General features: G+C 39.8%; 2 long non-coding RNA genes across 2 annotated transcripts; both read right to left on the bottom strand.

The window, feature by feature from the left end:
- Nucleotides 1-8138: 8138 nt before the first annotated feature.
- LOC136948017 (uncharacterized) lies at nucleotides 8139-9143 on the bottom strand. Its single transcript, XR_010877037.1, has 3 exons — nucleotides 8884-9143; nucleotides 8386-8575; nucleotides 8139-8258 (listed from the first exon to the last, which is right to left on the bottom strand). It is a non-coding gene; the product is annotated as an uncharacterized lncRNA (long non-coding RNA).
- Nucleotides 9144-24381: 15238 nt separating this feature from the next.
- On the bottom strand, nucleotides 24382-25628 carry LOC136948053 (uncharacterized). Its single transcript, XR_010877042.1, has 3 exons — nucleotides 25592-25628; nucleotides 24866-24902; nucleotides 24382-24414 (listed from the first exon to the last, which is right to left on the bottom strand). It is a non-coding gene; the product is annotated as an uncharacterized lncRNA (long non-coding RNA).
- Between the last annotated feature and the right edge of the window lie 993 nt (nucleotides 25629-26621).

The following is a 26621-nucleotide window of genomic DNA, read 5'->3' as shown; positions in this document are numbered from 1 at the left end:
CAACAATCAACAAAATATACATATTTACCTTTTAATACAGAACCCAGGCAAATGCTTGTTCAATGACCGTCAACATAGCTTCGCGCTTTTCTCCAGTTATTTCCCAGAGTTCCTTGCCCCACAGGTGCTAACGAAATCCTGACAGTGGCGTTAATAAGTATATACCTTGTCCCACCTGGCTACATCAATAAAAACAATAATACAAGTAATAAAACCCTTCTGAACACAGCCTTTGCGGTATCTCGAGCCACAGTCTTTGTGGTTTACCAATATAAATAAAAATGTAACTCAACAAAATACATGCCACAGTCTTTGCGGGTATCCAAAACACACAAGCCGCAGTCTTTACGGTATCTCGAGCCTCATCTTTGTGGTTTCACCATATAAATAAAAATGTAAAAATGTAACTCAACAAAATAAAAGCCACAGTCTTTGCGGGTATCCAAAACACACAATCCGCAGTCTTTGCGGTATCTCGAACCACAGTCTTTTCGGTGTCTCAAGCCACAGTCTTTGTGGTTTCACCATATAAATAAAAATGTACAAATGTAACAAAATAAATCAAATGTAACACAATCAATAAAAGCAGTAATACAAGTCGCTCTGGATAAGAGCGTCTGCTAAATGACTAAATGTAAATGTAAGTCAAAACACAAGCCGCAATCTTTGCGGGAATCCAAAAAATCAATAAAAACAATAATATAACTAATAATAGTAGTAAAACCCTTCTGAGATTAAATTGGTTAAATGCATTGGTAAAAAGATAGGTTTTAAGCTGTCTTTTGAAAATGTCTAGCATGTTTGCTTCCCTAATATTTATGGGTAATGTGTTCCATAGTTTTGGAGCGTAATTGACAATGGCCACATCACCAATCTTCTTATAACTGCTTCTGGTGACCTCTAATAGGCCTGCATTTGATGATCGCAGTGTTCTAACTGGTGTGTAGTTAGCAAGAGAGTTAGCAATGTCCTTGTCCGTTTAGAGCTTTGCATGTGAGGAAAAGGACCTTAAAGTCAATTCTGAAGGTAACATGGAGCCAGTGTAAAGTAGCTAGGACAGGACTAATGTGTTCTCTCCTTTTAGTTTTGGTTAATAATCTAGCTGCAGAGTTTTGAATGAGCTGCAGTCTTTCAGTGGTTTTCTTGGGAAGACCAGCGAAAAGTGCGTTACAGTAGTCCAGCCGGCTGAATATAAAAGCATGAATTAACTTCTCTGCATCATTTTGGTTTATGAATGATCGTACCTTCGCTATATTCCTGAGGTGAAAGAAAGCTGTTTGGTCATTTTATTAATGTGAGAGTTGAAATTCAAATCTGATTCCAGGATTACACAGAGACTTGTCACCTCTGGTTTAAGCCAGGGGGTTAAACCTCCTAGATTCTTAGTTAACATCTCTCTTTTGGATTTGGGGCCACATAACAGGACTTCAGTTTTGTCTTCATTTAATTTAAGAAATGTATCATTCATCCATTTGTTTATTGCCGACAAGCAGTTGGTAATGGAATTTATGGCTATTGCATCGTTGGGTTCAGCGGATATATATACTGTAATTTTCGGAAAATAAGCCTTGTATTCTGATTTTACAGTTTTCTTGTGCTTGTGCGGCTTATATTTCGAAGCGGCTTATAGTCCGGTTTTAGAAAAAAACAACAAAGAACATAGAACAAAAAAGTGGCTGCGTCTCAAGATCTCTACAGACCGTGTGTCAAGTGTACTGTAATGATTTAGTGTAAATGCCATGTGTATTATGTGCTGGACTTTTGTGTGTTGAATGTGTCTGTGATGGGGGCGTTGCTATGGGCTACAAATGCTTGCTGCGAATCTAATTGCCAATTACCGGGCAATTAACTTGATTGGAAGGGAGTGGTGTAGTGCGTGGGGATAGGTCCATTCCCTGTATAAGAGGGGAGGAACCGGACGGTGGAGGAGGGGGACGGTGGATGAATGTGAAGGGGAGATCCACACGACGGACGGGAGCAATCGCAACTCAACAGCTCTGGCGACGACGGAGTGAGTAGGGACCCTGGTGATGCTCCGGACGCGGTGCCTGGTCTGGTTCTGAGGCTGACTGTCAAACTGCTCTACGTTCGCCTTGCCAAGGGAAGTTCATTACTCCACCCCACTGTTCTTCTGTTCCACTAAATCGGTCTGCTGAAGGGTGTGAGTTTGCCTAAGCACTCCTGTCCCGCATTTTGTTTTCTGCAGCTTGGGGGAGTCCTCGAGGTGGGCGGAGCGGCACGTCACCAGCGCTATTGCGGAGACCACTTTGGCCTATAAAATTCGAGCCTAAAAAATTCGAGCCTATCAAATTCGACCCGAAAAATTCAGATTTTTTACATCCGGGATATCAAGGACAGGTAGAGCAATCGAGCCTCAATGCAATCGAACCAACTTCTGACCTATCAGAGCACAGACCTTCAGTCAAGCACTCCGAGGAAGCGGGAAACCTTCAAGCTCAAGAAAGTAGTGATGGGCATTCCGGCTCTTTTTCGTGAGCCGGCTCGTATGGCTCAGCTCACCAAAAAGAGCCGGCTCTTTTGGCTCCCGAACGGCTCTTAAAAAAAATACATGTTTTAACTATGAATTTGACTATGATGGGTGTGAAAACAATTTGAATTAAATTATGAAATGAAATCATACTCGACCGTAACCACATATCTTTAAAAACGCATTGATTTGTCATGGCTCTCCTCCGAGTTTTGACTACTCTCTGACTGTGAGTTGGCTCGGCCCTCCCTCATGCAGGATTGACAGGAACAGAATGTGAGGATGATCGTGTGCGCCTTTAAGCCTACAATTATTTTTTTGTTCTTTGAATTAGTCAATTATTTTAAATACAATTAAAATTCATTATTTCATATCATTTAGTTTTTATAGGCTGTATTAATCTATTAAAAATAGTCGGCTCTTCAGATATGCGAGCCAGCTCCCGACGTTCACCTTCAAGAGCCGGCTCTTAGAGCCGGATCGTTCACGAACGACCCATCACTAGAAGAAAGAAGAGGAAAAGAACGATGGCTACCCGTGACAGCAACCAGGCTTCGGTGAGTCAAATTTCGATGTAATCAAATGTTATTTTATTTATATAGAGCATTTCATACCAAATGAAAACGCAAAGCGCTTGAAGCACGGTGGCCCAGTACTGTATGGAACCCCACATGCTAGGCAGTTGATCACTTTTGGGCCAGTAGTATGGCCCAGACAATGCTACAGTAGCGACCGTTTGAAAATTAGCTGGTGAAAACATAGCTCTAACCGTTAGCTTATTTGTTCTCAAGCTAGGCTACGTAGATGCATCTAAAGGCCGAATTATACTACTCCGACTCTGGTATGGACAGACAGACGGACGGATTCGTTGAATTTATAGTACTCCGAAGGCTGTGGGTGAAACGATTCACTGCCAGAAGAGCAGGAGGTGCTGCACTGCGATGCTAGCTAGGTTATCGAAAAGTCAGAGCAAATTTACAAGTAGTATTATTCTGCCTTTATATTCACATGTGGGCCACTCGTGAAAAGTCTGTTTTTAAAAGGTTATTTATTTACATTTTATATTATATGACGACGATTATATATCATGAATGAATGACATTTCCGAAAATGTTACTCTTTTTCTATGTATTGAGAATGTATTGTAGCAATTAACTATAAACGGTCTAGCTATCTAAAAAGAATTGAACTTTGGTGTGTTCTCTAAATTACACTTCTATTATTGTGTTGAAAGGGTAATCACGCTGAGGTTGTAAAATCGGTCAGGACCTTATTGTCTTTACTGACATCACGAGGTGTAAGCAGTGGTGATGTCCCTTCTACAAGTCAGGATATAAGGTTCAGTACACTTTTAATACTGTACACATGAAAATTGTTTTCTATCTAATTAATAATTTCAGACTCACTAATAACTATTTTTGGTTACAACCCTGCAGGGAGGACAGAATGGGCAGGGAGGACAGAATGGGCAGGGAGGACAGAATGGGCAGTCAGGCCATCAGTCACAAAGACCTTCAGTTCAAATTGAAATGACAAGGTTCAGCATTAGATTATGTACATTAACTTGAACAGATTAAAACAACTTGATGGTCTGATAGTATTTAGGTTTAAATAGACTGTATTTTTTCTCAACGGTCCTTTCCAGGTATGTTTACGAAGGCAAAAGGAAAGAGGCGTTTTCCTGCAGTAAATGTTGTTCCTGCTAAAAGAGCCAAACCACTTCAAGTGGCTTTCCATCTGTTACCTAAACAATATCAAAAATCTCCCACTGAGCTAGAGCAACTAGTTCACATGCAGGCAGGGTTGGGTCGCAGGACTGCCCATTTAGATGAGAGCACAACACATGATGAGGTAAGCATTAGTCTTAGTCTGCATGACTAAGTTGAAAAATGTGAATCTTATACAGTAAACCTTTCTCAAAGGCGGAGAAGAACACCCAGGGCTTAGTTTACACCTATCGAAAATTCTAGCCACTGGGGGACCAAAGGCAGGCTAGGGGAACTCATATTAATGTTAAATAACATCCTAAAGTGAAGTTTTCATGTCATATCACCTTTAAGCAAGACTGGCTTGGTTTTTCAAAAAGTTTAACCTCAACCCTTTTCAGCATTCTTAATAATAAATAAATGTATAATAATAATTAATGTTAATTGTTTTTGGTTTACAGTTATGTGATACACTCAAGGTTGTATTTCCACAATTGGAGACGGTGTCTGGTGGTTGGCTGCTTTACAAATCAGCAGGTAGGCACTTATACGTTTGTATGTATTAGTATTGAGATATGGAACAACAATGACTCTGTTAGTGCTCATCCAAACAGTGTATAGGTCATCTGTAATGGGTACAGTGGCAGAGGAAAAAAAGTTTTCAATGGAGATCTTCATTACATTTTTTCTCTTACTTAAAGACTAGGCTTAATGTAATCCATGTCTATACAAGGGTGCTTATGTCATATATAGTTTTATTTCCCATTATGCTCAGAATTTTATTTTTATAGGAGGATGGGGTAGCCGCAAACTCTCTCTTGTGACACCTGATGATACTGGCTACACAGGCAAAATAATAAAGCTTGCAAGCCAGGGGGGTAAAACAACTCTTTTCATGGCACCAATTCAAGAAGAACTAAGCACAACTCCTTTGCAACTAACAGACAATGCATTCAGTGGCATGCCAAACGCAGGGTGTCAGAAATGTGGAGCAGCTATTCCACTGCCGTTTCTGACCGAACACTTAAAATCTTGCAACATCATTGATGTTGACAGTGATAATTGCCCGGCTAATGTGGAGGAAAACTGTGCGCAGGAAGACGTAACATGTAAGAATGAATTATTGGAGCATTTTCAATATATAATTAATAACATTGAACATGAATACGCTGCAATCAAAATGCCTGATGAGAGCAGATGCTTTATTAGAAATTACATTAAGTCATTTCTTAGTGGTTCCTACTTAAGTTTGTTTTGTTGTCTTTGCTAACTTCATATTCTCGGCAGCAGATCAGCAACCCTGTCCTATGTGCATGGACATATTTCCCTGTCACATTATTGAGGCACATGCTGCTTCATGCGGGGAAAGGTAACACCAATTTTCTATTGTTCGTACAGTACTCGTTTCACTCACCAGCAGATGCCTTGGTCTTTGAGCTATTAAAACATAAAAGCAGTTTTACAGATAACCATTATGAATATGTTGTGACAGTACAGTGCAGGAAATGAGGCAATTGAGTGTAGTACTGTGATGGAAGAAGAGCAAGCAGTAATGCCTGGACCGTCCAGAAGCAGTGCAGCAGTGCAGCAGTTACAGACGGTACGAATATGGCTTCAATCTACATTTAAAACGTATCTAGAGGTTGCTGTCAAGCGTTAGATTCAAGCCTAATTGGTCACATTTGTATGTTTTCCTCTTACTAGACTGGCTCACCATCCAAGGCCATGTCTCAGTTTCGGGATTCCCTATTGCACATTTATGAAAAGGAGAGTGCTTTGGTTCTCAGCATGGATACTAGAGAAACCCCTGCCGAACAGGACATGGCACTCCTCTCCTTCTACAAGCTACCTAATGTGGAATGGGCACGACCCTTGCATTGCAGACTTGAAGGTAGCTTCAGCCACATGTCCTAATGGTCAAGGACTGCAAAAAGTATGACATTACTATATCAAACCTTGCATTGTGTTACAGGTGACGTTGTCATTGGAAAGGGTGTAACTCGCTTTTTCCTCTCAACTTGCATTGAGAAGTTGAAGTCTGGGTTTTGCATCAACTTTGGTAAGTAGAGTGCAGTTATGTGTAAGATGACTTATTAAATAGGTATGGTCGAATATATTTTTCATATTATGTCAATCTGTTTTTCATCTTAGTAGTTTTGCTTGAGAACAATATATGTAATACATATGTTATACTAAATAATATCATGCCTACACTGGCGAAAAAATTAGATCTAATGTATAATACAGTTAGTTCCTACTAAATGATTGTGTATAATATATTTTAAATGGCTTTCCTCTAAACAAATTTTCTTTAACAGCAAACACTGATGTGACACGGCTGTTTGATGGAGAGACAGGCCATTTGGTGCCGTCAGCCTCTCACTTCCTAGTTGAAAGTGATATGTTCATCATGGCAGGGAGAATGATGGGCCACTCCTTCCTTCATGGTGGACCGTGCCTGTCTGGGCTCAGCCCTGCCTTAGCTCATGTCCTGCTTGGAGGGGGTCCCGAAACTGCAACTGTAGCCCTAGAAGACTGTCCAGACCTGGACATCCGGGAAACAATCAGGCTTCTATGTTTTCCATCCTCAATCATTTTCAAAGTCTTGCTATTTCTTCCCTTTTTATATTTTTTAGTGGATATAAAAAGTCCCCACCCAACCATTTGTTTTAAAGTTTGTTTTACTTAATGGCAAATAGGGAGTGGAGACTTTATAGACCCGCTGTATACAGTATATGTAGTGTCATTACATGTTCTATTTCCTCTTGTTTTCCTCTGTGTATTGAAGCTTCAAGGTGAATCCAAACTCTCTGAGGAAGAGGCAAAAAGAGTACAGGACTTGGCCTATGCCTGGGACCTCCCTTGCCTGTCTAATAATAACAGGAGATGGCTTTTCGAGAAAATGTTGATCCATGCTGTGAGTAAAATCTTAGGATGTGGTTATGTTTGCAGAACCTAATTTCTCATTCTTAATCATTTTTTTTTTGGGGGTGGCGGGATTAAGAATGACAATGTATTCCACCTTCTCTCTCTGTTGTCATTAACAGGTCATTGGACGTGTCACAAGACAAATTAAACAGCTGAGACACAAATGTGGACCGTGCTGACCAAACGACCTGACAAAGTGGCCCTGCTTTTCCCTAAAGAGGGAGCAGTGGATTACAGCCCTGAGGTAACTTAACACTATTTTAAATCCAGGCCTTTGTTGAATACTACTATAGGGTAGAGGTTTCATATCTGTATCCAGCATCTGTAATTGTGCCCATTAGTCTGTGTGCTTGATTTAGCGCTCTTAGGATTTGCAACGTGCTTTCCAAAGTACCCACCAGTGGCGTTTTTGAAGTGTGTGGTTCAAAAGCCTGAAAGAATCACACCAAATATAATGTAAGAAGCCATAATAAAAAGTGTATCCCATGTTGTTGTTTTTTTGCTTTCAATGTAGGTACTTCTGAAGCGCATTACCTGGCCTCATCATGATGAAGAAGATGATGACAATGATTTTTCCGTTGACACCATGTGCCACGTATCAGGTTATCTTCGACAGTTCATTGAAAATGGTATGTTGACAGAGTAAACATATGCGATAAACCGTGAAACAGTTGGTCATCTAGTTATCATTACCTCTCCACAGCAACTTTTCATGTAACTTGTAAAATAATTGTGTGTTGTTTACTACACAGCATCACCGAATGAATTGAGAGATCTGGTGAAATTCTGGACTGGATGGGAGATTCTGCCAAGGACGAATCTGTCCCTTGAGGTGGTCAAAGGCAGCTTCCCCACCGCCTCCACCTGTTACGAGACCCTGCGAATCCCAGGGCATTACAAAGACTATGCATCTTTTAAGATTGACATCCTAGCCTGTATTGGCAGTTGCCAAACAGGATTTGGTCTCATCTAATATGTTGATACAAACAGATATACACACTCGTACAGTTAGACGTACACACAAAAGAAGTTTACACCACACAGTTTGTGTTATGCATGTCTGCATGTTTCTTTGATGCATGAGCCAGTGAGTTAAGATGCCTGGGTCACATTGCAAAGTGCTTGTGCAGTTATCTCTGAAATAAAAAATAATTGAAGATGTGAAGAATCTTTTAATCTATTGATGTATATGATGTATTATTATATAGTTGATCCAGTTCTTCTGAAAATGCTCAAAACATTCAGTTATTTAAATGTTCTCACAAAACTGAACTGCTGCAGTGTAGATTTCACAGCCATAAGCCTGGGATAAAGCTCTTGGGTCAACAGCCTCTCTTAAAGCTGCCATTTGTTCATCAGTCAGTGGGCTTTCGATGTCTGGGACAACGATGCTGGAGTGGCAGTCTGGAGTAAGTCCACTGTTCTCCCACTCAATGAGAGGCATATCTATACCCTACAAATTTGAAAAAAGAAAATGTCACTTGTATGCGGTGTTGATTATCTATAAAGACAGCATAGTTATATATATATATATATATATATATATATTTATAGAGTATATATGTAAAATTAGCATAAAACTAAGGATTGGTCATTGAGCAAATGCTTCAACATATTACATAGTAAACGCACAGCCCTATTTAGCAAAATATGGTCTATTATGGTCTATTAGACTGTTTCTAATGTTAATAATTGTGTGTGGGGGGGGTTGTTTAGTTTTTTACAATTGTTAACACAAAATAGTTGAATATTTAGACATACTGCCATGTGATCTGGAACTGGAATTGGCTGATGTATTTGACCCAGTGCCCACAGCTGATTAGGGGTCATATTGCCCTCCGTTCTTAATGGATGATGGTCCCAACCATTGCGAAAATTGTCCAGGTCATCTTGTAGACGTGGTAGGAACACATAATGGCAACAGAAGAGGTGTGTAGTATTGGCGATATTGAGGAAGCCCTCTTCTTCGAGGTAGTGAAGGACATCATAGTAGATGTTTGTAACAGCTGTCCATAGGTCTCTCCATAGCCTCTCAATTCTGGAAAAAAAAGTTTAGATGCATGGCAGCAGTCGAGTGCCCTATTTCAACTAGCCCTAAAACAAACATTTACAACAAAGACCATATTAAGTGTTGGTTGGTTATACAACCTATGAAATCAGCACAGGAATGTTTGAAGCATCTTACATCAAATTTACAAAAACTGCAAAAGATGATGCATGTGTTTAAGCTGTTATATGGAGGGGCCGACAAAGTTTTAAAATCATATTTACCTAAGAGGGAAACCAAACTTCTCCACAGATTCTTGGAAGAAGGACAGGGTGGTTGATGCAAGGTTATTGGAGGCTGCACCAAGATACATTATCTGTAATACCATACACACCATTTTTGTATTAGGCAAACACATATAAGCAGGATAAACATGTACACATTTATTCCTGAAAACTGTACTCACCTTCCGTGAAAAACCATGTATGCCACCAAAGATGACAATGTTGTAGCTGCAGGAAAATGTGTCAAGATGTTATTCTGAATAAACCCATCATTATATTTGGGTAAAATAATGAATGAATATGCTCTTTGTGAAAGTAATTTACCGGATGATTTTATGATTCGTGTCGATGTGCATCAAGGACTGGGGGCCTGGAACTGAGTAGGTTCTTCGGACAATGCAACCCAAGTTGGTCATACGTGATATGACTCCAACGGTGTCGATGTGGTGCATGGAAGCTCTGACGCGGTCATACTGCACCCGCAGTCCTTGAGCTTGCAAAAGGGCTTTCACCATCCGATAACCTGAGTGAGGCTGCCTGGATTTGATGTCTCTCACACACCGATCCAATTCCTCATCTGTGAGAGTGCAGTGTCCTGACTGACATATCAGCCTCAGCCATACGTCGATGCACTGTTCGTTTTGACACCCCCAGAAGTGCAGCTATGCATGGGATGGACAAGTTAAGGTCCAAAAGACTGCTAAGGTACTCCGGAGAGAGGACCATTCGTGGTCGTCCAACTAGTCCTTGCTCAAATTGCACCGTTGAAGTTCGCTGTTCAACTTGTTCCTTTTCCAGGTTTATAAGCCTATGTAGTGATGTCAGGGCATCTACAATTGCTGGAGAAGCAGTCACCCGACTGGATACAGCATTTAAAAACACATACTCTTGTGTGACAGCGAACTCTAAGTAGTCCAAATCCAAAGGCATTTGGCTAATAATATGCTCTAAGCGAGAGCGGAGTCTTCCCAAAATATGGTCAAGCAGCACTTCCTAAGAGAGAAAAAATGTGTCAAAAAGATTTAATAAATAAGCAACGACTTCCATTATTTTCCCTCCAGGGGTTATAATGCACTTAGGGCTCGACATTTAGATGTTTATTATTGACTCCAGGTCATCACTTATAAATTCAACTGGCCTTGAATTAGTAGTATGTCTTGCCCAAAGTTTACTTAGTTTGACTATACTTTTCTAAATTCTCTTCATAGAAAAATAGTAAAATCTTAGGAAAGTTTTTATAAAATATAATATAAACTGGATAATGAACAGGTATTTTCAAACGGTCGCTAGCATTGCCTGGGCCAGTCGGATCATACTGGCCCAAAAGTGATCAACTGCCTAGCATGTGGGGTTCCATACAGTACTGGGGCACCGTGCTTCAAGCGCTTTGCGTTTTCTTTTGGTATGAAATGCTCTATATAAATAAAATAACATTTGATTACATCGAAATTTGACTCACCGAAGCCTGGTTGCTGTCACGGGTAGCCATCGTTCTTTTCCTCTTCTCTTCTTTCTTGAGCTTGAAGGTTTCCCACTTCCTCGGAGTGCTTGACTGAAGGTCTGTGCTCTGATAGGTCAGAAGTTGGTTCAATTGCATTGAGGCTCGATTGCTCTACCTGTCCTTGATATCCCGGATGTTAAAAATCTGAATTTTTTAAACTCTGAATTTTTCGGGTCGAATTTGATAGGCTCGAATTTTTTAGGCTCGAATTTTATAGGCTCAAATTTTTTCAGCTCAAATGTTTTCAGCTCGAAAATTTTCGGATCGAATTTGATAGGGTAGAATTTTTTATGGTTGAATTATTTAAGATCGAAATTTTTAGGCTCGAATTTGAGCAACCTGAATTTTATTTTACATTGAAATATATTCAGATGAGAATTCAGTGTTGTTTAAATTTCAATATTAAGTATTCAATGCCTTTTAAAATTCAAAACATTATGGCACTGATTTGCTTCCATAGTAGTCAGATAGTTTCACCTATTGAAAGACTTTTGATTTAAGTAAGGGGAGTGCCGAACATGTTCTGTCGCCGTTTGACTACCTAAACAGCTGTGTAGATGTTTTTGTAGTGTGTCTCGCGTAGGCTACAGCGTTGCAGTGAGCAACACTGGTTTGAAACCACAGGTAATGATAATTTCACCAACAAATCGTTTACTTGTAATGTAATGTCATAATAAATCCTACAACGAAAATGTATTTGTGAGGAATGTTTATTTTAACGATTGAAAACAGATGCATCATAGACCACTGTAGTATGTGTTGCCCGGGCAACAGAGGCTAATGTCATGCTAATGCTTCAGTGAAATAGTAGACTACCGTTTCCGAAAGTAGATGTGGGCCTACTTCTTTAATAATATCAGCTAATATTGTACATTACATTTCACAATTGTGTTTCACATCACAAAGTAAAATGAGTAAATAGTTATCACCCTGGCCTCTTTGCTTGTGGCGTTTCTGCAGCTGCCTTGCAGTAAAGCTATAGTTAGCCTAGCTATCCCCCAAGTTAACAGATGCGAAACGAATGTCTGCACGCGTGTTTTCGTGACGTTAGTGACGTTAGTAACGTCAGTGACTGTGGCTAGCAAATTAGCCACCGTTAGCTTCACTTTTCGCCACAAAAACGTAACTTGAGCCTAAACCATGCAACGGAACGTAAATAAAAATACAAGCAACTCAATCGCTACCAAGACGAAACGTTTGACACCTAGGTTGTCTACGTAGGCCAAATATTGACGAAGATTTAGGGGGGAAAAAAGAAATAAAAACTAGAAAAGGCTGTTCCTGCGAAACAGCAGTGAGAATGCTGAAAACCTGAATGGGGATAGCTGACCATACAAAAAAAGCTGAAAATAGTGAAAATTTTGTAGAAAGTTATAAGCTGAAGCTTCAAAGCGCCCAAAAGGTATTTTTGAAAGGGGCAGCAGCTGGACGAAGGCATAAAACTACAGAAAAGAGAAGAACAATGCAAAAAGAGAAATAATTCAGAAGAATTTGAAAATTTAGTAGAAAGTCATTTGCTCAGATTTCAAAAGGTCTGAAATGTATTTTAGAGAGGACCGGGAGCTAACTGATTAAAATGCTGCAGCAAAAAAAGTTGAACTATTGTGGGTAGTAAATAAGATCATGCTACATCTAACAAGCGGATCATCTTGCAAGTGTTTCAAAGTGGTATTTTTACAAACTGTATTAACACCGTAGGTGTGAATAATGCATGCATCGTGATTGTCGTCCATCTGTAGCCGAAGCTAAGCTAAAGAGCATGCAATGGGAGACTTTCTACAGTAAGCCATATCTACTGCTTCAAATTGAAAACGGAGACCATCTTTTGATTAAATACAAGTTCCTTAACCTCTGTTGTCAATATCGCCAATAAAAAGTAAATACTCTTCAGTTACGAAGCATTTGTTTGTAGCTAGGTAACAAATATTATGTCTGGAAAAACGTAGCTATAGCTATGTGACCTGGTTTCGCTGTATGATGACAGTCGTAGTGTCACTAGAATGGCCATAACAAAAGATCATATTTCAAATATGTCTGCTGTTCTACATTGCCCACACAGTTCAACTCTAACATGGCCTGTATCTTGTATCGAAAGTGCTCGAAAATTGGCTCGTGTAATGTATGGTGGACTGAAAACATATTTCTTAGTCAAAGCAAAGCGAGCGGATGTCATGGGAGAATTCCTACTGTGTTAGATTTACTGCTTCAAATTGAAAACGGAGAAGATATTTAGAGTAAAGACAATTTACTTAACATCTGTGTTCAATATCATCAATTAAAAGTAAAAACTTTCCAGTTACGAATCGTTTGTTCGTAGGATTAACGCCAGCTGCAGCAAACACTTACCCCAGCAACGGTTTTTGGCTGTTCGTGATGGTCAGCTATGACAGTCTTGAGCCTCGATTTTTGCAGATTTCTGTGAAACTTGCTAAAATAAAAACGATCTAGCTAGATTATGTACACTTTAAGCTCAATGTACATACCTTGTTTGGCCAATTTGGTCAATTGTGGAAAAAAAGTCGAACCGTTTTTAGTTATGGAGAGCCATCCCGCTAGCTCGATTATAAGAGAGAATAACAGAAATGTAGCTAGAATCCACACCTCACACAAGTTAACCTAGACGCAAAACTGTACGTCCAATCCAAAAAATAAGGATATTTTCTGAGACCCAAGACTCTGCCTAAACCAGATATATTCTTTATATGTCTGTGCGGTCAGAAATACAACTCTTGGCAGTTTCGAAAACGTGTACCCAACTCTGTAGTGATGGGTCGTTCGCGAACGATCCGGCTCTAAGAGCCGGCTCTTGAAGGTGAACGTCGGGAGCTGGCTCGCATATCTGAAGAGCCGACTCTATTTTTAATAGATTAATACAGCCCATAAAAACTAAATGATTATGAAATAATGAATTTTAATTGTATTTAAAATAATTGACTAATTCAAAGAACAACGAAAAAATACTTGTAGGCTTAAAGGCGCACACGATCATCGTCTGTTCCTGTCAATCCTGCATGAGGGAGGGCCGAGCCAACTCACACAGTCAGAGTAGTCAAAACTCGGAGGAGAGCCATGACAAATCAATGCATTTTTAAAGATTAAAGAATATATTGTGCTTATTAAAGTTATGCATTGTGCTTATTAAAGTTATGAACTTAGAAGTGTGCTCAGGCTTAAACATTGGGTCTCACACTGGGTGTGGGAAGCAGGCTGTTCTTTGTGTCTCTATCTCTTCATTTTCAGAAACAACCTTGAAACCGGGTGGAGACGGCACCCGAGCAGGTGGGACGCGGAGGCAAGAACAACTCCCTGATGCACGAGAGAACAAGCTCAACCCTTTTTTGATACTTGTGTTTTCAATTCCATTGTATATGATATGCTGGGGCAGGGAAAGATAGCCAGTTGGACTTCGTGAACCAGCCCAAACTCTGTTGCGGGTAGGGAAACGTAGACAGCCCCAGAGCTCTGTACTTGTTGATTTCCAACTGCTGCATTAAAGCTGATATTATCGGACCTCTGCGACTCCAGACCACTCTTTCTAGAACACAGATTTGTTTCATAGAATACCATCATTACATATTGGAATAGACACAAAGATTTTGAATCCTTCAACTGGTGACCCCGACGCTGAAAAGAGGGAGTCCAGAGGGTTCCGGCCCGACCGACGGATCGGGGGAGAGACCCATACACCGGTGCGAGGAGACAGACATAATCGTCAGAGGCCTCAACATAAAAAAAGGTAAGCAGACACCTGTTAATTCAAAGTACTGCTATTCGGAACTGAGAACCAAATTTAGACGATTACTATGTTTCATCGTACCTAATCAGACCAACAGTGGTGGGAAATCAACCGTGTAAACTCGTTGTCTTTGTCCAAGGGGAGGTTAGAGTCCTCTCCAGGGGTTAGAGTCCCTAAACTTGTTGTCCTTGTCCAAGGGGAGGTTAGAGTCCTCTCCAGGGGTTAGAGTCCCTAAACTCGTTGTCCTTGTCCAAGGGGAGGTTAGAGTCCCCTCCAGGGGTTAGAGTCCCTAAACTCGTTGTCCTTGTCCAAGGGGAGGTTAGAGTCCTCTCCAGGGGTTAGAGTCCCTAAATTCGTTGTCTTGTCCAAGGGGAGGTTAGAGTCCTCTCCAGGGGTTAGAGTCCCTAAACTCGTTGTCTTTGTCCAAGGGGAGGTTAGAGTCCTCTCCAGGGGTTAGAGTCCCTAAACTCGTTGTCTTTGTCCAAGGGGAGGTTAGAGTCCTCTCCAGGGGTTAGAGTCCCTAAATTCGTTGTTTTGTCCAAGGGGAGGTTAGAGTCCTCTCCAGGGGTTAGAGTCCCTAAACTCGTTGTCTTGTCCAAGGGGAGGTTAGAGTCCTCTCCAGGGGTTAGAGTCCCTAAACTCGTTGTCTTTGTCCAGAGGGAGGTTAGAGTCCTCTCCAAGGGTTAGAATCCCTGAACACTGTCTATTTGTGTGGAGTCAGATTGAGTTTAATAAAAATAGAGAGGAGTGTGGTGTGTTTTTTCCTTTGACCAAGAAGTTAAAGAAATCCCGAGGAGAGTTGGAGAAAGGTGGGGGCTAAAAGAGTCAGTTATGTTGAGATCTTACAAAGGTTATCCCAGAGGGTATACCCCTGGTTTATAAATAGGTTCTAATACAATTGGAAGAGTTATACTAGAGCAAAATTAAGTGAATAGACGGTAAACGCTAAACAGCTGTGTTGGTCAAAGAATGGTTTGAGGAAATGTATGTGAAAAATTATGAGGAAGCAATTGGAAAGTTACATAAAGGATTGGTTTAGAGAGGATCATGGAAGGTTATGAAATAAAACAAGAACGTTTTGTGGATGTGAAGAGATGATTGGTTTAAACACTGATGTTTTGAAGAGGAAACTATGAATATACTTTGAAGGTATATGGGATAACATTTTAAGTCAAAATAGTAAAATCTAGGGTTTTTAAGAGTTTTGATAAAGGTATTAGATGTAATTTGGTTAAAAATGAGAAAAAGAAAATAACTAAATGTACTTTTATTTGGAGTTTAATTATAATTTGGTTTTAAGTTTTATTTGAGAGTTTTATCAGAGCCTGGCATACTGTTTGGGATAAACAGTTAGGCTGTGATAATGTTGTATTATAAAGAGGGTTATTATAACATTCAGTTCTGAAATAATTTGGGAAGACTCATCAAGTCTGATAAATTGTGGTTATGATGGTTTGAGCTAATTGGCTCGTTTTGAACTGCAGCAAAACGAGTTATGAAGTTCTACCTATCTGACCTTTATAGAAAATAAAGGTCCCGGGTAGGGAAACGTAGACAGCCCCAGAGCCCTGTACTTGTTGATTTCCAACTGCTGCATTAAAGCTGATATTATCGGACCTCTGCGACTCCAGACCACTCTTTCTAGAACACAGATTTGTGTCATAGAATACCATCATTACATATTGGAATAGACCCAAAGATTTTGAATCCTTCAAGATATGTGGTTACGGTCGAGTATGATTGCATTTCATAATGTAATCAAATTGTTTTCACACCTATCATAGTCAAATTCATAGTTAAAACATGTATTTTTTAAAGAGCCGTTAGGGAGCCAAAAGAGCTCCCTAACGGGCTCACGAAAAAGAGCCGGAACGAACATTTACCTAGCATCCACACCTCAAACAAGTTGACCTACACGCAAAACTACACGTCCAATCAATAAAATGAGGATATTTTCCGAGACCCAAGACTCTGCCGAAACTAGAGATGTCCTTTATATGTCTGTGCGGTCACAAATATGTCTCTACCGGCACTTTCGAAATCGTCTTCCTTCCTGCTTTCTCTGATGGATTTTACCCACCTCTCCATTGAAGTTAGTGAGAGAATTTGAACGGGTGCTCAGGCTTCAAGGCTCATAGCTGAAAATCTGTAAATGTGAGCTCTTTAGTAGTTACATAGGCTGAAAGAGGACAATGTTTCCTACATTTTAAGGTATAACTTGTTTCTGTACGTTAAACTATATGAACGTTAGAGGAATTTGTTTGACAATTTAGTTGAAAATCAGAAAAAGAGCAGCCAGCAGAGTGCTGCTCATTCATAAAAATCAAGGAGCAAACATTTTAATGTATTTCAAACTGTCATAATTCGAAATTGGCTGAATATTTGAAAAAGCTGAATCATTTGGGAATAGCTGAATGTCTTGTGAACATCTTAAAGGTTGAATGGTGTCTCTAGCTGAAAGTATGCTGAAGTAGTTACGTTTGAAAGAGGAGGAAGCTTTTTAATGATTTGAATGGATTTACCATTACTTTTAATGGGAGAATAATTTGCACAAAAACGTTAATGTCTTAAAAAGTATAAAAGTGAGAAATACCAAAGGTCATAGCCAACATCTCCTGAAGGAGCTGAACGTTTTGATACAAAAAATGTAGGAATCGGTGAAAGTATGCAGAACTAGTTAAAGGCCAAAAAACGGCGGAAGAACTAAGAAGTTGATATAATAATAACTAGAAAAGGCTGTTCCTGCGAAACAGCAGTGAGAATGCTAAAAAATGGAATGGGGATAGCTGACCATGCTAAAAAAGCTGAAAAGTGAAAATGTTGTAGAAAGTTATAAGCTGAAGCTTCAAAGCAACCGAAAGGTATTTTTGAAAGGGGCTGGAGCAGCATTCCAACAATGATTTGAAAGGATTTACCATTACTTTTAAAGGGAGAATAATTTGCACAAAAACCTTAATATTTAAAAAAGTATAAAAGTGAGAAATGAGAAAATACCCGCAAGCTGAAATGAATTTCAAAAATGTGTGAGTCACACAAAAGAGGCAGTGTGGAAGCTGAACTGCATCATCTTAACAAAGCTAAGAGCTTAAATAGCCTACAATGCGGGAGAAGCTGAAAGCTGAACTGTTAAACAGAAGAAGAAGTAGGCTAGCTAGTCGTAACAAGAACATTATCGTTTTAACAGCTGAAATTATGGTTGGGATAGTAATAGCAGTAGCAGATGTAGCCTACCATTGAGTGTGTTTACTCGGCTTTCTTAGTAGGATTCAATGTGTTGACGGAATGAAACATACAGCAGTTGAGCCGATACAGGAAGACACGGCGACACTTTGTTGCAGAAGGATGATGGTGCAAGTTTTGTCCGTGGAGCATACAACGATTAATATTGAATTTTGAAAATGAATTCTGTTCATATTTTGAATTATTTTTCAATCCTTATAAAATGAAGTCACCTAAAGATGCTAAATAAGTTGACAAAAGGGAAAAATTAGCAGAAATGTAGTTGCTGGAACTCTTTTCAGAGCTGGAAAGTACTTGTGGAAGGACGTGGAGCTGAATTAGCATTGAAAAACAAACTACTGTAAAACATGTAAAAAAAGAACAGTGCTGAACAATACAGTGTAAAGAAGTTCAACTGTTAAACAAATATATATTTAAAAAAGCCAATATGACCATTGATATGTACTCTGATATTAGAAGGAAAGGAATAAATGAAAGCTTAAACTGGACCAAGTCCAGTAAGATTAATGATTGTTCAGTTTTTATGAAGGCGACACAATAATTGTTTTTTAAAGCATTAGAAACATTTTAATAAAATATTAACAATACAAACAATTTTTTGATTATTACAAAAACCTCAACAAAACACTTCACAAAGTAGTTGGAAAAACAGAAATTACAAGGTGCAGTCATGTTCTGTTATGGTTTTCAAATAATGTCCATTATTGTGTGATATGTTATGTTATATTTCAACAATAATATTATTAATCAAATGTATAGTCTTATGTTAATCTTTAAAACTTACAGAACTACTAATATGAATATTAGTATATGAATAACGCTCTCTGATTGCCTTTGATCTGTTTCAGTCGTGCGTCCACATAAGCAAAAAGAGGCTTCGAAACCATCGAGATCTCATCGATTATGATGATTTGAGCATTAAACAGTTCAGATCTGAGTTCATCCAGTTTGTTACCAAGTCCTTGGATTGGTGGTTTCAGACTGCGGGGAAGCTTCAGTAGAGAGTGAAGTGTTGTGCCACAGATGTTGAAAGCTGCAGTTCCAGTGAAAGAAGAGAGTAAAACAGTTGGGTTTGATATGTCAAACTCCTCTGAGTAGAGTTGCAGTTTGCTCAGTATCTTAGATGCCTCAGAGTAAATGCATTTTATCAGGTGTGACTTTCCTGTTCCTGCACCACCGTTGACATAAAAGAAAAACTGCTCTGGATTTAGGCCACACACAAGTTTATTACACCAGTCTCTGATTGCATAGAGCACACAGGCCTGCTTCTGGTTCAGGTTCTGATACATATGTCGTAGCACAGCTGGATCCATAGCTGGAGGTTCTCTGATGGCTCTCATTTCTGTTACAGCAGCAGACTGAGGACAATAGTCAGGCACATTTTCCTGTTCATCGTCTGGCTCTCTTTCCTGCAGGTCATCATCACACGGCAACCTCACAACTTCAGATTCAGGAGCAAGATTACACCATTCATCAATCACATGGTCTCTGCTCTCCTCAAACTCTACAAGTGCATTCTCAATCTCCTCAGTGTTTTTCTCATATTTGTCTCTGTTTGTTTTGACAATATGTTTCACACTCTCAGGACGGTTTGAGCCTGGTAGCTGGACCCAGCCAGAGTTGTAAAAAGAGTCGTAGGTTGGAAGATCGGTATTTCGTATTTCATACTCAGATCGGTGAGGAAGGTACAGTCTCAGTAATCTGGCATAAAACTGCTCTGGGTGTTTCTCCTTTGAACAGTGGTAATATCTGATGACAGAGGGCTTATCATTTTTCCGCCTTTGGACAAATCCCAGCTCATTCAGAAGTGGTAAAACGCCATCACGCTTTGAGTGGTCTGCACTGACAAACCTGCAGGTAGCAGCAAAATCAGCCAAGCACATCTCCTCATACTCTGGTGTCTCAGGTCTGGCTTTGTATTTGTCACTCAAACTTGTCATCCAGACATTACAAGACTCTGACGGGGTGTCCTCCAAGAATGACATGGGGCGACTCATTTTCACTGGATTATCATCAGTAGGAATGAACACAACACTGCGTGAACACTTTTTCATCTTTATTCCACATGCACGAGTCACACACTCCTGAGCACTGATCTCTCTCTTTTTTGAGTAAGCCTGCATGACAGCTCTCATCTCATCACACTCATTAACTCTGTCCATGTTGGAATTCTCCATGACTGTTTTCAGGTACTCTGACAGACCACTTTCCTTCTTTGTGATGTATTTAGTCAGATACTGTATACATGAGTAAGCATTCAGAATGAAAGACACATCGATGTTACTGTCCCAGGCTTTAAGCAGATGTGGGTTGTACCCGTTTATCCAGCAGTCTTTGGGATCACGCTTCAGGTGGATCGCAGTCTTTCTGTTCATACTCTGAAGGTACCGTTCATACTCTGCCAGTGTCAAGTTGAATTGAGAGAGGACCTGCTTTAGACTCAAGGAAGCGATTTCAGGTTCATTCAGCAGCTGCAGCAGAGGTCTGAGTTTGCTCTTTGCAGTTCCAGTGTTATCATCCTCACCAGGTCTTGTGATCGTTGTGCTTGTGCAGGGTGGCTTTGGAAAACCAAACCGACAACCAGAGTTCACACTCTTGAAGCAACTCCTAGTGTGGTTCTTACTGTGCTTCTGAACTTCAGAGACTTTCTGGTACAGTTCAGGTTGGGTTTCTGGGTCAGGTAGTTGTGCTGAGATGTATCTGTCAACAAAATCACACACAGTCTGATCATCACAAACATCCAGTTCAGGTGCTCCATCAATCCAAAGCATTCCATGAATATGTGGACTTCCTCTGTGCTGAAACTCTACTCTGTAGAAAAAGTCAATCACTTTCCCCAGTGGCTGAGCATCTGAGAGCAGCAGATCTCTGAATAGTGCCTCAACACGCTTATCAAACAAACGCATGCATGTGACAGGGTTGGATCGCAGAATCCGACATTTAGCTGTCCAGTCAGACAGCTGTTGTCTGTTAGAACTGTCAGATATTCAGATCTGACAGTTCGCTGGGAATTTCAGACAACTCAAGTTTATTAGCTGCTGCGAGGTTTGGCATGCATCCTTTCTTTAGATGAGCGTGGCATGTGTGACAAATCCACTCTTTCCTTCTCTCATCAGGAACTGTGCATGGTTCACTTCTGCAGGCTTCATCACAAACATGAACATACTTTCCTGTCAGACATTGTGCGACCACATTTGGATTCTTGTCATAGTTTGACCTTGTGCACGTTCGTACCTGGTTGGGAAACGAGGCCTTATGGCACACAGTGCAGACATAAGTGGGACCAGCCTTAATATTAGATCTAAACACAGATATGGCTTCATTGATCAATCTATTCTCAACTGTCTCGTGTTGCAGACTCTGTGTTTCTCTGGTCTCTGTTTCACTCCGAGTGTTTCTGTTCATCTGTCTGTATTTTCTTTTTATGCTCACTGTACATCTGATGTTATGCATCATCCTAAATGAATGATTGTTATATGGTTTTCTCATTAAATCTTTCATAAGCTGTCTGTGTCTGAGCCTGAATACTCTGTCATTTGCATAACGATGAGTGATATAAGATCTTTGTTTCTGTTGAAAAGCTTCACTTTGACTGTAACGGTTTCTGATGTAGATCATTTGTTTCTGTCGAAAAGCTTCACTTTGACTGTAACGGTTTCTGATATTCATCTTTTGTCTATCCCGAAACACTTTGTTTGTTCTATAATTATTAGAAAAATACTGCTTCAGATACTGTTTTCGTTTATGTCTAAATTCAGAATTTTCCCTGTAGGAATTCCTCACGCTCTCTCTCTTTTTCTCTCTGACTTTCAGATTTTTCCTGTAAGAATCTCTGATGTATGATTTATGTTTTTCCCTTAATTCAGAGTTGTGTTTATACTTATTAATATTTTGCAGGGTTTTTTTCTGTCTAATATCAAGATTATTTTGATATGTCAGGTTTGAGTAAGAGCTTTTCTTTGCTCTAAAAGTTTCATCTGAAGCATACTTTTCCCTTTCTTTCTTTTTATTCTCTTTACTTAGTCAAGGTTTTTCTGTCCTTAGTCTCCTCTTCAGTTTTTTCCTCTGCTGTTTATTTAACTTTGTCAGTTTACAGGAGATTCCTATCAGTTGACACTAAAGGCAGAAATCAGTGTGTAAAGTGAGCAGAACATGTTGTGCAGTGATCAGTTCTGTATTGTTCTGCTTCATGTTGAACAAGTCAGTGGGTCTTGAGATTATTTTAATCAAGTCCACATTTCATAGTACCAGCTGTTTTCACACACATCTGATGACAGAAAGCTCAGTCCATGTTCAAGGCTGAGAAGCCTCTCCACCTCCAAATGTTCCATACACAGACAGCTGAGTCAAGTCCACCTGATACTTTGACCTGCGTGCACACACTTCATCTGGAAGTTCATCAGATGCCAAATGGACACTGTTAGGAAACCGTTCTCTGGCCTGTCTGTACACAACATCACCTTTATCCAGAACTAGGTCAAGATCTGCTCTGCTAATCTTTTCATTCTCATGAAGAAATGACAGAAAGACCAAACTGTTGGTCACACACTGACTGTTCCTGTATTTTCCATATTTTAATGAAGCCTGACTGCGTGAGGCACAGACATGTGTCATTGATGGCTGAGGATCCACATTCACACGGTGTTGATGAGATGTTCCAGCTGCATCATGTCCTTTCTTTACCATGTCAGCATAAGACACCTGAGAGGTACACTCTGCTTCACCTGTTGTTCTTTATCATGCTGGACAGCATCGATGACAGTGTTCCCATCAGAAACTGCACTCTGACCTCTGCTGTTTACCTGCTGTCCATCAGAAGACTGTCCAACACACATACCATCACTGTGATGTCCTCTCCTTACAACCTCAGCATAAGATACTTTCTGTGACACTGGGATACCTTCTGCTTGTTCACGCTGAGATTCTTTCTCCTTCTGCCATCTGAGCTTCTGAGCCTGAGAACGTTGACCCTTCCTTGGCATTGTTGCTATGCTTCAAAACCTCAAAACGTACTTTATTTGTACTGATGTCACCAACACACTCCGGTTGTTGTGATATTTCAAATGTAGCTTTGTTTAGTTTATCAATATCTACCAATTAATTTATTTAATTAGTAATTTTACATGCAATGCTTAATTACAAAAAATATGAAAGTAGAAACAGTTTGTTGTCAAATGTGTGGAAAATATTAAGAATGGAAATGTCTACCTTATGTACACAGTTATGTCAGAACATTTTTATTTCATGTATTTACAACTCAAGAACAGATTTTATAGGACAAAACAGTAAATATCCAGAAGATAAGTAATATGTTTTAAGTACTCGGTCACACCACAGAGAAAATAATTATTAAGGAAATATACAAACTCAAGACAAAGTACAATTTGTTTTTAACTTTTACCAGCGGACAAAAATAAATAAATATGGTAGTTAGAGTTTTACTCAGTAAGAATAAACTTCATTAATTGGGTGAGATCTCAGATTTCTGAAACAGCAAGACCAGGTTCCAAACAACCTCGGTTTTCCAAAGCAAATCTGGTTCCGAGAACGTTGAGCCAAAGCAAATCTGGTTCTGAGAACGGTGAGCCAAAGCAATTCTGGTAAGCCAAAGCAATTCTGGTGAGCCAAAGCAATTCTGGTGAGCCAAAGCAAATCTGGTTTTGAAATTAGATAGAATGTCCAAATATTAGATAGAGGGGGGACAGATGGATACAAGATAGAATGTCCAAATATTAGATAGAGGGGGGACAGATGGATACAAGATAGAATGTCCAAATATAAGATAGAGGGGGATAGATGGATACAAGATAGAATGTCCAAATATAAGATAGAGGGGGTAGGTGGGACAGGAAAGACAGAATGTCCAATAATGATAGGGACAATGAGAGGAGACACGTTGAACAGGAAGACACAGAGAAAACAATAATTAGACATTGTTGATAGCAGAAATCTAATCTAGCATTCTGTTACATAAGCTGTGTAAACAGTTCAACATTTAATGGCTTCAAATAAACAGAATATTGAAAAAGTTAAATAAATCACCTTTTAGGCCAGTAGTTTCCAGATGTGTGTGAAAACAGCTGGTACTATGAAATGTGGACTTGATTAAAATAATCTCAAGACCCACTGACTTGTTCAACATGAAGCAGAACAATACAGAACTGATCACTGCACAACATGTTCTGCTCACTTTACACACTGATTTCTGCCTTTAGTGATGTTCCATTAAAACTGTCAGCTTTCAACTGTCAGCTTTCTACTGTCAGACTCTGCTGCTGGGAACTGTTCTGATCCACTTTACAGGCAGAACAGCTCCGCTCACATGGCTCTAACTTCAGTCAGTGTTTACAGGTCTGTTTTCACTACATTTATATTCATGTGTGAACTCAGCAGTTGTGATAAACCACAAAAACTCTGTGATTAAAATGTGAAACACTCCTATACTCAGTGATGTGATGGACTGAACCTCAGTGACTAGAAATCTGATCACCAGCCAATCAGGAGTTCTGGTCCGGTTCTCTCTGCGTCTGAGTTCTCTCTGGGTCTGAGTGGAGAAACAGTTTGTTAGTATCTGATCAGAAGAGTCTGAACACACACATCATCTGATCTCACAGCTGATTGGTTCTGCTCTTGTCTGTACAGGATGAGGTTTGGTCCAGACTTTTGTGGACTTGAAGTAGTTAAATGTTGTTGGTTGATGATCAGAGAGGCTGAATGTGTTCATGATCAGAAACATGGAAACTATCCCAGTTCTGCTCTCAGAGACTATCCAAAACTTTGGGGATCCGAGATCAGATGGAAATCAGAGCAGTAACACATCAGCTGTTAAATCTGTTCTCTGACTAATGATCGATGTTTCACTTCATTCATGCAGTTTGAGAAGGACAGGACTGCTAGATGTTACACAGCTGCACACTGACAGGAAGCTTCACTTCATTTGAACCAGAGCAGGTATCAGGAACGCATCCATCAAGGAACTAAATGTTGGTCCTCACCAGTCAGAGCAGGAGCAGGGGTCAGAGTTCAGGTAGTCTAAAGAAAGGAGGAAAAGAAAGTTGTCAGTTAAATTCTTCCAGCTAACGACACAGCAGGTTCACCAACAGGGGGGCAATAAAACACCATGTAATGACACTGCAGCTTAGACTGTGTGTCACTGGGACATGGAGCAGCACAAAGTTTCATCTTCTGTCAGCTGCCCTGCAGTGAACATTATGTGCTGAGCTGCTGCGATTGGCTGCTTTATCTGTCAGTCACTGACACCGCCCACAGGGACAGGACAGTAAAATGGGGACATCCACAAATAAGGAAACACTTTCTGCTGACATGGGAGACTCACTTTAACTGGAAACACTTTAAATATTTCAGTCTGAATGGAAAGTTTGGACTAAAACTGTCTGTAAAACATGCATCAATGCACACAGTATAATCATCACCAGTCCACACATCCATTCAGTATTTCCAGGTGACAGAATCTGAATACAACAGTGCTACAAATATACCAACAAAGTAAAGATGTTTTCTAAAAGCTTCAGTAAGTGTGGACAGAATATTTCTGTGTTCATTAAATGTCTGTTCAGGAGGGAATTCACTCACAAACTCTGATGTAACGCAAATAAAGTTCATCTGATCAGAGTTTAATGATCTTTAAATACAAAATATATTAACTCAGTCTGCTGATGTGATCTACAGCCTGTTTAACTTTACAATAAGTCTGTGCTTACCAGCCAAAGCAGCAATCAGGTTTCTCTCTCAGTCTGAAAAAAGACAGTGTTAGAACAGTTTTAACTAAGCAGAGACCAGCATGAACACATTTAGATGTTAAGTCCTCGTAAGTCATCTTAGACACAGCCTTAGGACCAGTTTTAGACAATTTATAAAGCGACCGTTAGCATTGAGGCTAATGGTCGCTAACCGTTATTAGCCAAAAGTAGTCAAGTAACCGTGGCTCACTAACAAGATATTTTTGCTGTTTGTGGCTTTATTTTTATACGGTTTAAGCCTAAAACCATTTATGTAACTTATTTGAACAGCAAAAGTGTTCCACATCTCATAAAATGTGCATTGGCGACAGACCGAGTTAGAGGGCTATTTACCTGAGCAGACATTCAAGAAGAAGAATGTGCGTCGCTCGCGGACCATGACGCAGATACAATTAAGAGACGTTGAAGGTCACTTTGAAAATCTACATACATTGATGCATAGACATAGTTCATTTGCACCGTGCAGTGCAAATGTTTATCCCCCAGCTGGTCGAGAAAGATGTCCGCCCTTCCTGGTTCTGGTTCTGATGGAGGTTTCTTCCTGTTAAAAGGGAGTTTTTTCTTTTCACAGCTACCTCTGCACGCTCAGGAGCGAGATTGGATCGGAGAAATTTCACAGCAATTTCCTTATCATAGTCACTTTTTTAACTGGCTCCATATGAAATCGACTAATTTGGAATTTAATTAATTTGATTGGATTTGATTATCAGTGGATTGTAATGAATTGGACTTTACATGGCCTGAATGGTATCTTTGAAGTACTCTGAGATTACATTTGTTGTGATTTGGCGCTACATAAATAAAACTATTAATGAACATGTACATGTAAATATGTGTATCATACAACATTTAAAGTACTGAAACATATCTTTATTGAAATTATAAATCAAGGTTGATTCTGTCCAGGGTGTCTTAAAGCACTTTTCCCTCTGTCACTATGCACTGTGTTCTACATACATTCCTGCTTGTCACTAGTATTGCAAGAACTGGG

This window comes from Osmerus mordax, chromosome 8 (assembly GCF_038355195.1).
Source record: "Osmerus mordax isolate fOsmMor3 chromosome 8, fOsmMor3.pri, whole genome shotgun sequence".
NCBI classification, from domain to species: Eukaryota; Metazoa; Chordata; class Actinopteri; order Osmeriformes; family Osmeridae; genus Osmerus; species Osmerus mordax.
This window is presented reverse-complemented; position numbering and strand designations above follow the sequence as displayed.